This window comes from Schistocerca cancellata, chromosome 2, assembly GCF_023864275.1.
Source record: "Schistocerca cancellata isolate TAMUIC-IGC-003103 chromosome 2, iqSchCanc2.1, whole genome shotgun sequence".
Taxonomy (NCBI): Eukaryota; Metazoa; Arthropoda; class Insecta; order Orthoptera; family Acrididae; genus Schistocerca; species Schistocerca cancellata.
Window position 1 is genome coordinate 219,587,205 of NC_064627.1, and position 15,382 is coordinate 219,602,586.

The 15,382-nt window shown below is 43.3% G+C and overlaps 1 protein-coding gene across 3 annotated transcripts in view; it reads right to left on the minus strand.

Moving 5' to 3' along the window:
- LOC126161547 (neither inactivation nor afterpotential protein C) overlaps positions 1 to 15,156 on the minus strand; it is a 388,525-nt gene extending 373,369 nt beyond the window's left edge. For all 3 annotated transcript variants that reach the window (XM_049917480.1, XM_049917478.1, XM_049917479.1), the window contains exon 1: positions 15,021 to 15,156. The gene's annotated coding sequence lies outside the window, so the exon portion shown is untranslated. The remainder of the gene's footprint in view (positions 1 to 15,020) is intronic.
- Positions 15,157 to 15,382: the final 226 nt, after the last annotated feature.

The window sequence follows — 15,382 nt, forward strand, 5'->3', positions numbered from 1 at the left end:
CCGGCGATTGCTGCGCAAACAAATTCTCCACGTACGCGTACACCACCGTTACTCTACCATGCAAACATAGGGGTTACACTCGTCTGGTGTGAAACGTCCCCTGGAGGGGTCACCGGCGGCCGAACCGCACAATAACCTGTAAGAGTGGTTCGGTGTGGGCGGCGGAGGGTTAAGCGGACTGAGGTAGTCGTCATTGGTTTGTGGACCATTGCTGTTGCGGCTGGGCCGGAGCCTCTCCGTCGTTTCTAGGCCCCCGGTTAACATACAATACAATACAATACAATACAATCTCTACAATGCTCTCGCACCTACTAAACGATCCCGTGACGAAATACAAAGGTCTCCGTTCGATCTGGTTTATTTCTCCTATCAGTCCTACCTGGAAAGGATCCCAGATTGTTAAACGGTACTCAAGAATCGTCGAACAAGCGCCTTGTTTGCTGCTTTCTTCGTGACTGAACTACATTTTCTTAAGATTCTTCCTGTGAATCTCAGTCTGGCATCTGCTTTTCCTACAGTTTGTCTTGTGTGGTCAGACCATTTAACGTCGTTCTGGATAGTTACTCCTGGATATTTTACAGTCGATGCTGTTTGCAGCAATTTGTCATCTATGCCAAAGTTGTTCAGTACTGGGTTTATTTTCCAATGTACGCGCAATATGTTATATTTATTTACGTTCAGGATCAATTGCCAAAACCTGCACCATTCATCAGTCCTCTGCAGATCATTCTGGAAACCTATACCGTCTTCTGGCGTTGGCTTATAGACAACCAGCATCATCTGTGAACAGCCTTAAAGAGCTTCCGATGCTTTCTGCTAGATCATTTATATACGCTGTAAACAGTATTGGTCCTACCTGCAGGGAAGTGTTGAATGCAGTCGAAGATCTGGTCCGATACTCGGTTAGCTTGTATTTTTTTCACTGAACTAAAGTGCAGGACGATGTCAAATGCGTTCCTGAAGTCAACGAACACGGCGTCAACCTGAGCGTCGTTTCCTACAGCGCTGTGGATATCATGGAGGACCAGGGACAGAGTTGAGTTTCGTAGGATTTCTGTTTGCGGAATCCATGTTGATTTTTATAGATTTTCGTTCTCCAAAAACGTCGATATTCTTGAGCATAAAACAAGTTCCAAAATTCTACAACAAATTGACGTCAACGATATCGGCGTATGCTTACGCGCATCTTACAAAAAGCTTGCCGAACCGAAGCAACAGCAGAAATATTGCAAGTGTGTCAGGATTATCCAGATGACTTCTTTGGTCGACTAATCACCATGAATGAGCGCTGGTTGCACCGCAATGAGTCAGAAGGAAAGCAACAAAGCCAGCAGGGGAAACGTGTGGATGCACTATTGTGAAAAAAGAGAAGGCCCAACCATCGTCGGACAGTGTGAGGTTGACTTTTTTCGCACTACAGTCGTTTAGTGCTAACAGATCATGCCCGTAACAAGTAGGCCATCACAGGAAGATACTACCTGAAATCTCCTGATGAAGTTTTGGTAGGCTCTCAAGACGATGATTTGCAGAAAGCTGTCCAAAGGGAATCTTTTGCCGCTCTACGACAACGCCCCAGCTCATCGCGCACAGGGCAGTCACACATGCTGCTTCTTTGGGCTATTAAATTTCGCCTAACCCCCTGTAATTTCATGACATGCCACGCAACGATTTCTTCCTCTTTCTTCGGATGGATAATGCATTACGCGGCAGGCACTTCCAGAAAGAGGACGAGGTGATTGTCATTAATGATGTTTACAATGTATGTGATTATAGAGTGTCTGTAACTTCACGACATCACAGCTGTAATCGTCAGTGACAGTGCCTGTTCCTTCAGATATGAATCCTAGTCTGAAGGACGTTGTAATGTGAACATAGAGACGCTGTATAACCACAGATATTGTTATCATCAGTAATGTATCCATGCTTCGACGGCCTAAAATGCCCATAAAATATAGGTCTGTCCCTGGGCGGCGATCAAGAAATGTGCGGGCGTCCCTGTGGACTACGCGACATAAGAAAGTTTGGGTCGGTCCTGGAGAACTGCTCAGATAGCCGAAGTAGTTAGGAATACGGCTCGAGATAAGTGGAAATCCGGGCCTGAGTCCCAGACTGGCACAACTTTTCATCTGTCACAAACAACCGACGTCAATCCCGATTCGCAAAATACGAACCAGTTTCCTGAGAGGTCATTTCCGAGACATAACGTCTCCAGAAGACTCAAAAACAGACTTGTATGAGCAAAATGCCCGCCAGCTCATCTGTCGTTGGAGAAAATCTGTCGCATTGAAGGGTAAGTATGTAAAGAGGACCGAAAACCATCATCATGTTTCGCGGTCAGAAGTCCACCATTTTTCGAGGAACTTACTGAGACATGACGACCCTGATAAATTTGAGAGGAGGGGGAGTTTGTTATTCTTAGCAGCTGATGTTATTTTCCCAATATACATGGGCCAGTCAAATGAAAACGAGGAAAAAAGAAAGGAAATTGTTTATTATGTCAACAGTTATCGTCTTAACTGTTAATACATTTACCTCCTGTGGGGCAGGACGGCCAGTGCCTTCATGGAAAAATGTTTGCAGTAGCCTATGGAACCATGATTGTATACAGGCGTGCACCTCTTGGTCCGAAGCAAATCAACGGTCACAAGTGTCTTTCTACAGGGATCCTAAATTATGGAAATCGCATGGTGAGAGAACGGGACTGTGAGCCACCCACAAGTTGCGGAAGATATTATGTGTACTGAAGAGTGAAAGAAGAACCAATATTTCGATTATGGAAGAACTTTGCATCACAAGAAGTGTATCTTCCCGTGTCAGCGGAAGATACTTCCAGTTCCTTGGGCACATTTTGAGAAGAGAAGAGGATAATTTAGGAAAGACCATCTTGCAAAGCAAAATCGAATGCAGAATACCACTAGAAAGATCAGTAAGTAGATGGTTGGATCAAATGAAGAAGATTATCACCATACCTCCTCACACTATACACTGAAGAGCCAAAGAAACTGATATAGAGGCATGCGTATTCAAAAACAGAGAAATGTAATCATGCAGAATACGGCGCTGCGGTCGGAAACGCCTATGTAAAACAACAAGCGTCTGGCACAGTTGTTAGATCGGTTACTGCTGCTAAATTGCGGGTTATCGATATTTAACTGAGTTTGGACATGGTGTTATAGTCGGCGCACGAGCAATGGCACACAGCATCTCCGAGGTCGCGATGAAGTGGGGATTTTCCTTTACAACAATTTCACGAGTGTAACCGTGAATATCAAGAATCCGGTAAAACATAAAATCTCCGACATCACTGTGGTCGTAGAAACGGGACCTAATACGACTGAAGAGAATCGTTCAACGTGACAGAAGTGCAACGTTTCCTAAATTGCTGCAGATTTCAGTGCTGAGCCATCAACAAATGTCAGCGTGTGAACCATTCAACGAAACATCATCGATATGAGTTTCGGAGCAGAAGGCCCACTCGTTTACCCTCGATAACTGCACGACGCTAAGCTTTACACCTCACCTTGGTTCGTCAATGACGACATTGGATTCTTGATGACTGTAAACATGTTGCCTGGTCGGACGAGTCTCGTTTCGAATTTTATCGACGGATGGACGTGTACGGGTATGGAGATAACCTCATGAATCCATGTCAGCAAGGGACTGTTCAAGCTGGTGGAGGCTCTATAATGGCGTGGGGCGTGTGCAGTTTAAATGATATGGGATCCCTGATACTTCTAGATACGACTCTGACAGGTGATACGTACTTAAGTATTCTGTTTGATCACATGCATCCATTCATGTCTATTGTGCATTCCGACGGACTTGGGCAATTCCAACAGGACAATGCAACACCCCACACGTCCAGAATTGCTGCAGAGTGGCTCCAGGAACACTCTTCACAGTTTTTTAAACTCTTCCGCTGGCTGCGAAACTCCCCAGACATGAACAGTAATGATCATATCTGAGATGCCTTACTAGGTGCTGTTCAGAAGACATCTCCACCCCCTCGTACTCTTTCTGATTTATGAACAACCCTGGACGATTCATGGTGTCAGTTCCCTTCGGCACTACTTCAGACATTACTCGAGTCCATGACACGTCTTTTTGCGGCACTTGTGCGTGCTCGCGGGGGCCCTACATGATATTAGGCAGGTGTACCAGTTTTTATTTGACTCTTCAGTGAACAACGAAGAGCTGTAGGTCGCTGGGGATGGAGAAATCTAGTCGAAGATTCAGTTAGTAAAGAAATGAATGAAGGAATGAGGTCACGACACCAGCAATGAGTTAATCGTCTAAAGATTACGAGTGAACTAAATATTTTAAATAGTAGAAGACTGATAGGCCACGTGCCACATATGCACACGGTAAAAATGAAGCTGCAAATTATGAACTTAGTAATCAAAAACCAAAATAAATCAGACCATAAAGTGGAGGTCTCAAAATGGTGAAGGGCAAAGGAGAATCCTTTGTTTTCTTAGAAAGGCAGCGAAGAAGATTTCCAACACATTTTGAAGTGAATGGATAACCTACTGAGCACTGGATTTTGAGTTAATAATAAACAAAGTAAAGACTGAAACAATGAATAGCAGCCGAAAGGAGGATATCGACTTATTAAACATTGTAACAGACTACCATTGGTGTTATCTGGGAAGATAGGTTACTTATAACGGCTGCAGCAAAGCAGCTGTCAGTAGCAGCTTTATATTGGCGACGGAAGAGTTCTATAGGTAACGAAAGCTGATCATTTCGACCACTCATATTCATTTCAGGTATTTCTGAAACAAACAGGTGGAATAAGCGCAGTAAAAAGGTGCACTGGAGAAACAGAGAATACGGTACTGGGGGCTGATGGAAAGTGATGTTAGGTTAGATTTGTTAGAAAGAGTGTCGAACAAGACAAAGACTCGAATAATAAAAGTAGGTTATAGTTAGCCCAAGATACAGTAAATCTGTTGAGACCTAAATTTTAGGTACAATACTGCAGGATAAGATCGACGTGTTCAAGAACATCAAGTATTTTCCGGCATTCTCGTGCACTGCTTAGTATTTTCCTGTACAGGTTATCACACAACTTTAGACGGTAGAGAATCCTAAACTAAGTGCTTCGCGGTAAGGAACTAATGGTAGGAAAATAATGTTTCATGGTGCACTGAACAATGCTTGTGACACGCGTGTTTTGCGAACTGTCTGTGTTTCGTAACAAACAACTGCGTGCTGCTTCGCCGTTGCGGTCGTTTCTTGGAAAAGCAGCCCACAATCGTCGGTAGTGTATCTTCAGTAGCATTTACCGTACTCTGCACTTTATGATGTGGCCGAGGTTGTCTAGCGGGAAGAGCACCAGACTACCGGCCGTTGTGGCCGAGCGGTTCTAGACGCTTCAGTCTGGAACCGCACTGCTGCTACAGTCGCAGGTTTGAATCCAGCCTCGGGCATGGGTGTGTGTGATGTCCTTAGGTTAGTTAGGTTTAAGTAGTTCTAAGTCAGGGGACTGATGACCTCAGATGATAAGTCCCATAGTGCTCAGAGCCATATGAACCATAGCACCAGACTCCGGACTATAGGTCCCCTGGTTGAATGCCAGATAGGAACAGGCAGTATTCCTCGTTCCGGTCCCTCCAGAAAGGTCCCACGTCCTCTCAGTCTGCAGTGAAACGAATACCGGTCGAGGATATTTCCCGGGGGTAAATACTACCAGTCAGAAGACTGATGAAAAAAAAAAAAATCTGTAGCGATGGGCCCACCACTCTCCCCCTCCTAGTGACGCGGTGAAGAAGGGCTGCACTCTGCCTCCAGTGAGGACCAGTGCCTGGTCACCGGTTGTTCGCCACAGATTTTACCTTACTTTACAGTACATGATAGGATCTCGTAGATGGAGAACTATTTATTACAGGAGCTTGCACACAAGCATTTAGCATATGGCGCAGAAACACACAGCTACCGAAAAAACGAAAGCGTGTACGTAGAAACGTTTCGAAATAAGGATCAGAATAATAGAATAAGAAAATATCGCCATATAGAAACCTGCAAGAAATTACATCATTCAACCCACAAGGAGCTGGCCGATGATCTCAACAATGGAGACTCCGCATGCTAGAATCTAAAGAGATTGTGTTGTGCTGTATCGTATCAAGTGGAAGAAGATACATGACCAAACAGTCGTCAGATTACCTGAGAAATGCGTACTTCGTAGAATATAGTGCGGACGGTGAGAGATATTGGTCAAGCAATTATTACACCCCTATCATAATAAAAAATGGTTCAAATGGCTCTGAGCACTATGGGACTTAACATGTGAGGTCACCAGTCCCCTAGAACTTAGAACTACTTAACCTAACCAACCTAAGGACATCGCACACATCCATGCCCGAGGCAGGATTCGAACCGGCGACCGTAACCGTCGCGCGGTTCCGGACTGAAGCGCCTAGAACCACTCGACCACTGCGGCCGGCCCTATCGTAATCAGTGCGTGCAAATAGTCCCAATCATTTTAGTACACAGATTCTGTTCTGAGAGTTTATGATGTTCTGCTGCTTGCATTAATATTGATGGCCATCACACCGAAAACTTTTTGTGAGATAAAGTTACTGCTTGAAGTGAAAGTGTTGATGTCAGAAAAAAGCTATGTATTTGCGACGTAGTGTTTGGATGTTCTGCGGTTTAAAAATTTTGGTTCTCACGTTTGGTACACACTATATTAAGCTCCCGTTTGCTTGAGATGAGCTCAACGTATTTTTTGTATATTTCTGTCGACATTAACAGGTTTCCCGTCTATACGTACACGAACCATTATCCTTTTAGACACAGTTCTAAGAGTCTAACTGCCTGTCTCATCACATTTTGATATTTCACGCCGAACGTAACACACGACACTGATTGCTACTTCCCGTCAAGGTGAAAGAAATTGCTGACATTGTACTTTTTAGGAAGTTTCGTGCCCAGTCAATTTATAGTGAATGTATTGGAGTCATGACACTGTGTTACTCATTCTACTTTCATAATTCCTTATGGAAGTGTGTTAAGAGTACTGCAGCGCATCTGTACAATTCACTTTTAAAATCCATTCCTACAAATTAGAGGAGTGTTTTCAATAGTTATTGTGCATCTTTATTGGAGAGTGTCCAAAATTTCTGTTGGTCTAATCTCCTTTTGAAATACAATTACCAGTAGTTGCTCTTCTTTTCTCTGTGTATGTTCTGTATTGTTTCTCGTTTCATACTTTTCTGAGCTTTTCTGTCATAAACGAAGCCCAATTTACAGTAACCTATAAACGGGTCAATGGAAAAAGACGGTCTCTGACACAGTATTCCAGATATTTATTTTGCTCATTTTATTTAAAGTCAGATTACGTTGTGTATTCTAAAGAGATTTCATTAGGATGCGCGAGCGTAACTGTAGTTGAGACAGTGTCATGTGGCACTTCCCACGTAAAGCAGAGCACAGATGTCACATGGCGCCGTACGTGGTTCTGTAGCACGGATCAGCCGGCTGGTTACAGGCTGAGGGCGTATTGTACTGTTTTATTAACTAATAACAACGACACTGTTCTAATAAAACAGTTACGATTCCAAGTTTGTGAGGCTTGCGTATCATTCAAGGAAGGCGTTGCCAATTTCTTAGGGATCAAAATCACTTATTTCATACACTATCACATTAATGTGACCACCTGTCTAAAGCCTGAGTAAGCACCTCTTGCAGCACGGTCCGCTGCGAGACGTGGAGGGAGAGAGTCCATCAGGTTCTGGAGGATACCGAGAGGGACGTGGAGTCATGATGGCTCCAATGCTCTAGGGGTTTCGACTGAGGATCCATGGCGCGAATAGCCCGAAGAGATAGTCCCACAGATAATCGATTGTTTGAATCCGTGGAGTCTGGTGATCAGGGAGTTCGGTAAACTCATACTGGTGTTCTGCGAAACGCACCCGTGCACTATGGGCTGTATGTCACGTTGCAATGACCTACTTGTAGATGCCATCATGCAGAGGAGAGCGAACTCCATGTAGGGGTGGACACGGCAACAAGGATAGATACATACCGGGTGATCAAAAAGTCAGTATAAATTTGAAAACTTAATAAACCACGGAATAATGTAGATAGAGAGGTAAAAATTGACACACATGCTTGGAATGACATGGGGTTTTATTAGAACCAAGAAAAAAAAACACCCCATATTGCTAGACGCGTGAAAGATCTCTTGCGCGCGTCGTTTGGTGATGATCGTGTGCTCAGCCGCCACTTTCGTCATGTTTGGCTTCCCAGGTCCCCAGACTTCAGTCCGCGCGATTATTGGCTATGGGGTTACCTGAAGTCGCAAGTGTATCGTGATCGACCGACATTTCTAGGGAGGCTGAAAGACAACATCCGACGTCAATGCCTCACCATAACTCCGGACATGCTTTACAGTGCTGTTCGCTACATTACTCCTCGACTACAGCTATTTTTGAGGAATGATGGTGGACATATTGAGCATTTCCTGTAAAGAATATCGTCTTTGCTTTGTCTTACTTTGTTATGCTAATTATTGCTATTCTGATCAGATGAAGCACCATCTTCCGGACATTTTTTGAACTTTTGTATTTTTTTGGTTCTAATAAAACCCCGTGTCATTCCAAGCATGTGTGTCAATTTGTACGTCTCTATCTACATTATTCCGTGATTTATTCAGTTTTCAAATTTATACTGACTTTTTGATATCCCGGCACTTGGGTTGATACATTGCTCCTTCCAGAATTACTAGATCACCCACGGAATGCCACGAAAACATTCCCCAGACCATAACGCTCCTGGTTGTAGGCAGTTTGATTTCAGAAGTTTCACGCCGTGCAGGCCAGAGGCCATCTGTTCAATGGACCGTAAAACGTGATTCATCTGAAAAAGAAGGCCACCTGTCGCCATTCATGGGAGGTCCAGTTGCTGCACTGGCGTGCTAATTTCAGCCTTCGTCGCCCGATGAACAGCAGTCAGCATCGGTGCATGGAGCAGGCACCTGCTGCGGAGGCCCGTACGCGACAACCTTCATTGGACGCTCTTTGAGGTAACACTGTTGATAGGCCCTTGGTTCATCTGGGGGTCAGCTGCTCAACAATTCACCTGTACACGTCTCCACGGCCGTTGTTCACCCGAGTTGTCTATGGCTCGTAGTGCACCACAGTTTTCACGGCACCGGTTTTGGATACAGTCATTTTGCCATGCGCGGTATGGTTCAACCATGGCGGCCGCGAACAGTTTGCAGGCTTAGCTATTTCGGAAATGCTTCCTCCCTTGTCGCGAGAGCCAATGATCATGTCTTTTCGAACGTCTGATAATCTCCGTTTCCACATTACGACAACGATGGCACTCTTTTCCGCATACCCCCCACCCGCTTTATACAGGGTGAAAAGTATTTAAACTGACAAACTCTGGGATGTTGTAGGGGACATCAAAACAAATATTTTTCCTTAATGTCATTTTTTCCTATGAGGAGTATTTAAACCGGCAGAGGAAGATTTCTCTGGCGGCAATTTAATTAAACCAACAAACACTCTGCCTCTGCCAATCCACGTTTCTGGGAACCGTCGGTCCAGGAAACGACGCACACGATGACTGAAATGTGCCGGCGCCCCGTCATGTTGGAACCACGTGCGTTGTCTTGTAGGGAGCGGGACGTATTCCTGCAATTTTGGCAATGCTCTGGCGAGAAAATTCCAATTGTGGCTGCCATTTAATGGCCTATGTAGCGGATACGGCCCAATTAAACAGTCCCCAACAACACCGGCCCACGCATTAACGAAGAACCACACTTGACGAGCGCTAGTAACTGTGACATGTGGGCTACCCTCACTCCAAACATGCGAATTGTATATGCTGAAGACTCCATCACACCCGAACGTTGCTTCCTCAGTAAACAACACAGAGGATGGAAATGTAGGATGCATTTCATACTGTTCCAGGTACCACTGCGAAAACTGTATCCTGGGTGGATAATCAACTGGTTCCAGGTTGTGGACACGCTGTAAGTGAAATGGACGTAACAATTGCTCTCGAAGGACTGTTCTTCCATTCGTCTAATTCGTCCCCATGTTACGTGCTATTGCACGAGTGCTGATTGAAGGATGCCCCTTCACATGCTCCAAGACAGCTTCGTCAAATTGCAGCGTTCTTACCGCGCGACGGCGTCCCTGTCCAGGTAATCTGCTAAATGACCCGGTCTCACGCAGACGTTGGTTCACAGCAGCAAAGGTCGTATGATCCGGGATACGGCGATTAGGATATTATTGTTGATAAACCCGCTGGGCAGCTCGTCCGTTGTGGTGCGCTACGTAGTACGCACCAACCGTATTAGTGTACTCACTCCAGGTGTATCGCTCCATTAGTAAACAGAGACAATGCACTACTACACTGGTGGGCAGCAGTTTCCTACAACTGAAGTGCGTAATACGGCCTCTAACAACTGAAGATCCTAATACGGCCTCTAACAACTGAAGAGCGTAATACGGCCTCCACCGGTTTAAATAATCCTCATAGGAAAAAATGACATTAGGGAAAAATATTTATTTGATGTCACCTACAACCTCCCAGAGATTGTCTAAATACTTTTCACCCTGTATACTCTTCACGTCTAGTGCACCACCAGCCGTTGTGAGTGGTTATTGCACTTTGACGTCACATTAATGTGACTGGAGCGTGTGGTACTGTAGATAAAATGAAGGACCAGTTCAAGACGTTCGGCTGTTTAATGGGTCTCGGGATTCACTTTTTGAGACGATTCCTTTTCCCTGAAAATGTGGACAGCTGGAATACCAGTATAATGGGAGACTATTGCTGGTCAATTAACCGCGACTTACAAAATGCAGTTCATTGGAGAAAAAGCTACACTGGACGCTTTAACGAGAAAAGGAAAGAAACGTAAGCCAACGGACGCATAATCCTATGTAATAAAAATGTGTTTTCATGGATGTACTTCAATAATCCCTTTTTTCACATTGAGAAATTGAATAATTAGAAGTTCAAAATACTGAGTATGGTCTACAATCGGACTAGCACGTTTTAGGCACTGGAATATGATGTCCTCCTGAACGAAATGCCAAACAGTGCTCTAGTTAAAACTATTTGACCAGGAAACACTCAACTCAGCACCTCTTTGTATGTCGATACAGCAAATAGATGTTCTTTTTTTCGGTCCTCTCCGAACATTGAAGTATATGTGTTCTCCATTTTACCATAGATTACATGTTGGTAGTAGCCCATCGTTTTAAGTATATTATAAAATTCTCCTGGACAGTCAAATCAATTCAGACTTATTTGTTACGGCATCCCGTACTTAATTCCAAATGTGAAAACATACATTCGTCTAAATTTCGACTGTTATTTGAATCTAACACTAAAGAGTTAAATAAAGCTAGTCTTACTCGTATTTTTTTCTCAGAATACTTGAAAAAAGGTTTCATTTGCTTTAAAGAACAAGGGACGACACTAGGACGAGGCTATTCGTTACCAGGTCTGAACAAAAATTTTAAAAATCCGAAATACAGAAGAAAAGGAAATCCAAAGGAAAGATTATGAAGAACGAGAAAGAAGACAGTTCTTCAGGGAGTTCATTACTGCAGAAACCATTATTTAGAATAAGTGACATGGATCTATCCGTGGGAAAAACGAAGCCTGATGATGAAGATGCAGCCTTCGTTTCCTACGGAGGACATTTTTCAGATGACGCTAAGGCTGAGCTGTCGACAATGTGCATTACGTGCAATCTGTAGGCACATTCTTCTGGAACGAAAACAAGTATACAGAATTTTGTAAATAAACTGAAGAAAAATTAAGTACGTTTTTATGTTCAATTTCAATCAAGATCGAACTGCATAACTGCATACTGCATAACATTCTTTTGAAATAATGCAGTATTGAAAAAATAAAATGATATTACTTCAGATACTTTTTCTTTCCTTTTCCAAAGCTTTTTAGCATGCAGTCGAAATTTAGACAATGAAATGAAAAAGTCAGTTATTTTACTTCCAAAACTAGAATTTGAAAAATAGTTGTTTAGTTATTTCATGTAACCACATATGATTGCAATATAGTTGGTTGAGCATATTAAAACGGTTTCAAAATTTCGTTATTAATATAAATGAGCTACTGATGAAAAAAAGTGTTGTTCGAAATGTCGACCTTTACCAATTTTCATTAAAATTAGACTTCTTTTGGATATTTTGCAGTATATGGCCAGGTCACCATCAGGCAAAACTGAAAGTGATAGAAAAACACTGAGGTCAAACACATATGTACATCAACATCCATCGCGCAAACGACAGTGAAGCTCATGGTAGAGGTTACGTCCTGTTTTATCAGTCATCAGGGCTTCTTCCCCTCCGGTTGACGTATGATTGCGAGAAGAATGATTGCTTAAATGCGTCTGTGCGTGCTGTAATTAGTGTAATTATGTCTGCACCTTTCTTACGGGATGATACGGAGGGGGATGAATAGTTTCTCTAAATTTAGGTGCTCTAGAAATTTTGTAAGTACACTTTCGCTTGATATTTTGCGCTCATATTCAAGCGTCTGCCACATGAGATTTTTCAACATTCCACACTCTCCGGTTAGTCAAACAGATTTGCAGCCACTTGTGTGACCCTTCTTCGTGTAATTCAATGTGCATTGGTAGTCCTTTATGGTATCGACCCCTCGCATCTGAGAAATATTGTAGAATAGGTTGCACGATTGATTAGTAAGCAACATTCTTGCTATACTGATTGCAAATCCCCAGTATTCTAGGAATAAAATAAAGCTTGACATCTGCCTCACCTACAACTGAGCTTACAAGATCGTTACATTTCATATCCCTACAAAGTGTTACAGCCACGTACTTGTATGAATTTGCCGATTCCATCTGCGATTCTTTGATACTGTAGCCAGTACTGGACAAGTGTTCAAATGTGTTTGAAATCTTATGGGACTTAACTGCTAAGGCCATCAGTCCCTAAGCTTCAACACTACTTAACCTAAATTATCCTTCGTTTTGTGAAGTGCAGAATTTTACAATTTTGAACATTTGAATCAGGTCGCCAATCTTTGCCCACTTTGAAATTTTATTAATATCTGACTGCAGCTATTTTCAGACAGTATTTTATTATAAATAACTACATAATTTGCAAAAATTCTGAGTTTACTGTTAATATTGTCTGCAAGTTCATTAATGTGCAACGTGAACATCAAGGTGCCAACACGCTTCCCTGGGGTACACCCAAACGCAATTCTACATTTATCGATTGGTCTATATCCAAGATAACTTGCTGCGTCCTCCCTATCGAAAAATCCTCAATCCAGTCACAGATTCCGCTTCATACCCCGTACGACCGTACTTTCGGTATGGAGATGAAGTCAGACCTAACAAAACCATGAGCTTTAGCAAAGAAATATTACCTAAAAAAGTTGGTCACGAGCTAGTACGACTCTGAAGCTTCCGTACAAACTTAATTATGTGCACAGACAGTCCATCCATCCCACCAGTCGAGATCATCGACAATTTTTATCTGCTATTGATAAGACGTCGACCCTGGAGATTCCAATACTTTCTAGAATGTTTTAATTTGAGGTTTGAAGTAAGACAACAAATGACAAAATAAATATTTTTATCGTGTGATATAATTACAAATTAGCAATTTTCCGGCGTTTTTTTCCTTTAGTTGTACGGCCAAACCTTTATTCTTCCCAAATTTCATGATTCTACATGGAGGGAAGTGCGCTGTAGGCTGTAATGAGTGAGTCTGTGAGTATCAAAATAGGTGACATCTTTTGATTGCATTGACTTAGAAGTTTTCAGTTATTGCACCAAGGGTGGTGACTTGATATCTCCATCCATTTCTGAGAAAAAGGGATCTTAATATATTTACAAATTAACAATTTCGGATTTTTTCATTTACTTGTACTGTGAAAACTGTCTTATTTCTAAATGTCGTGGTTGTAGACCAACAGGAAGTACCCTGTGGGTTGTGACGAATGGGTTTGCGAGTATCAAACAATATGAAATAAATTGCCGTAACTTTTGACTGCATTGACTTAGAAGCTAACGTTTATTATACCGCCAAGGGACCATAGCTCTTAATATGTGCATAAATTTCAGCTCGATGCATATACACGTTCCTGACAAGAAAAGGGGCTTAATAAATGGACAGATAGAAAGACTGATAACAAATAACAAATTTTTTGTGTGGTGTAGTTACAGATTAAGAGTTTCCGGATATTTTTCTTTGGTTGTATTGTGAAACCTGCTTCTGGACAAGTGTTCAAATGTGTTTGAAATCATATGGGACTTAACTGCTAAGGTCATCAGTCCCTAAGCTTCCACACTACTTAACCTAAATTATCCTAAGGACAATCACACACACCCATGCCCGAGGGAGGACTCGAACCTCCGCCGGGACCAGCTGCACACTCCATGACTGCAGCGCCCAAACCGCTCGGCTAAAACCGCGCGGCTGTTTCTGGACAAATTTCATGATTCTAGTGAACGGGAAGTAGCCTATAGGTTTTGATGAATAAGTTTACGAGTATCGAAATACGTTACATAAAATGACATTATCTTTTGATTGCATTGACTTGGAAGTTTAATTACTTTACGTAGTCAAGGTACCGTAGACCATAATATCTGACTTTGTAAATTTCAACTTGATACGGCAACCCGTTCTTGAGAAAAATGGTTCTGAACAGTCCAACGGACAGACGGACAACAAGCTGTTTCTGTAAGAGTTCCGTTTTTACCGACTGAGGAACAGAACCTTAAAAAGTAATAAAAACGTATTATTTAGTTTACCTGTGTTACCTACAATAAGTCTGACATTAGAATAAATACCAACCGATTAGCCTATGTATACTTATAACTTCATTGGTGCTACTACACTTCTATGGGTCACACACTGCCCGTAGACTGCTCTCGCTACGGACAGCAACGTAGTGCTCAGTGTCAGCAGAGACTGTTGGATGGAGGGTGAAGGTGTGGGTATCGTGTGAAGCTACGCCTCCAGTAAGTTAGTGTTCTTTTGTCCAGTTACCTGCCGTCCCGACGGCTGGTGGCTGCGCGGCTGTGTGTAGAGACGAGAGAGTGCAGAGTCTGTCTGGAGCGGCGGCGGAGGCACAGCAGAGGCGAGGCTGCGGGGGCGGCGGTCAGCGGCGGTCTGAGCCTCCGGGACGGCGGGCGCCGGCGAAGCCCCCGCCGCCGGGGAAGCCCCGGGCCGCCGCCCCCGCCCCGCCGCCCCCGCCGTCGCCGCACAAACACGGCTTCACTGTGGCGCACAACCTACTGATGGGTCAAGGCGGATCTCGGTCGAAGCTAGCCTACATATCGCTCGCTAAAACCCGATAGCGCGGTTTCAGAACTTTGTGTAAATCGTTCATTTGTGCTGATATGGAAAGG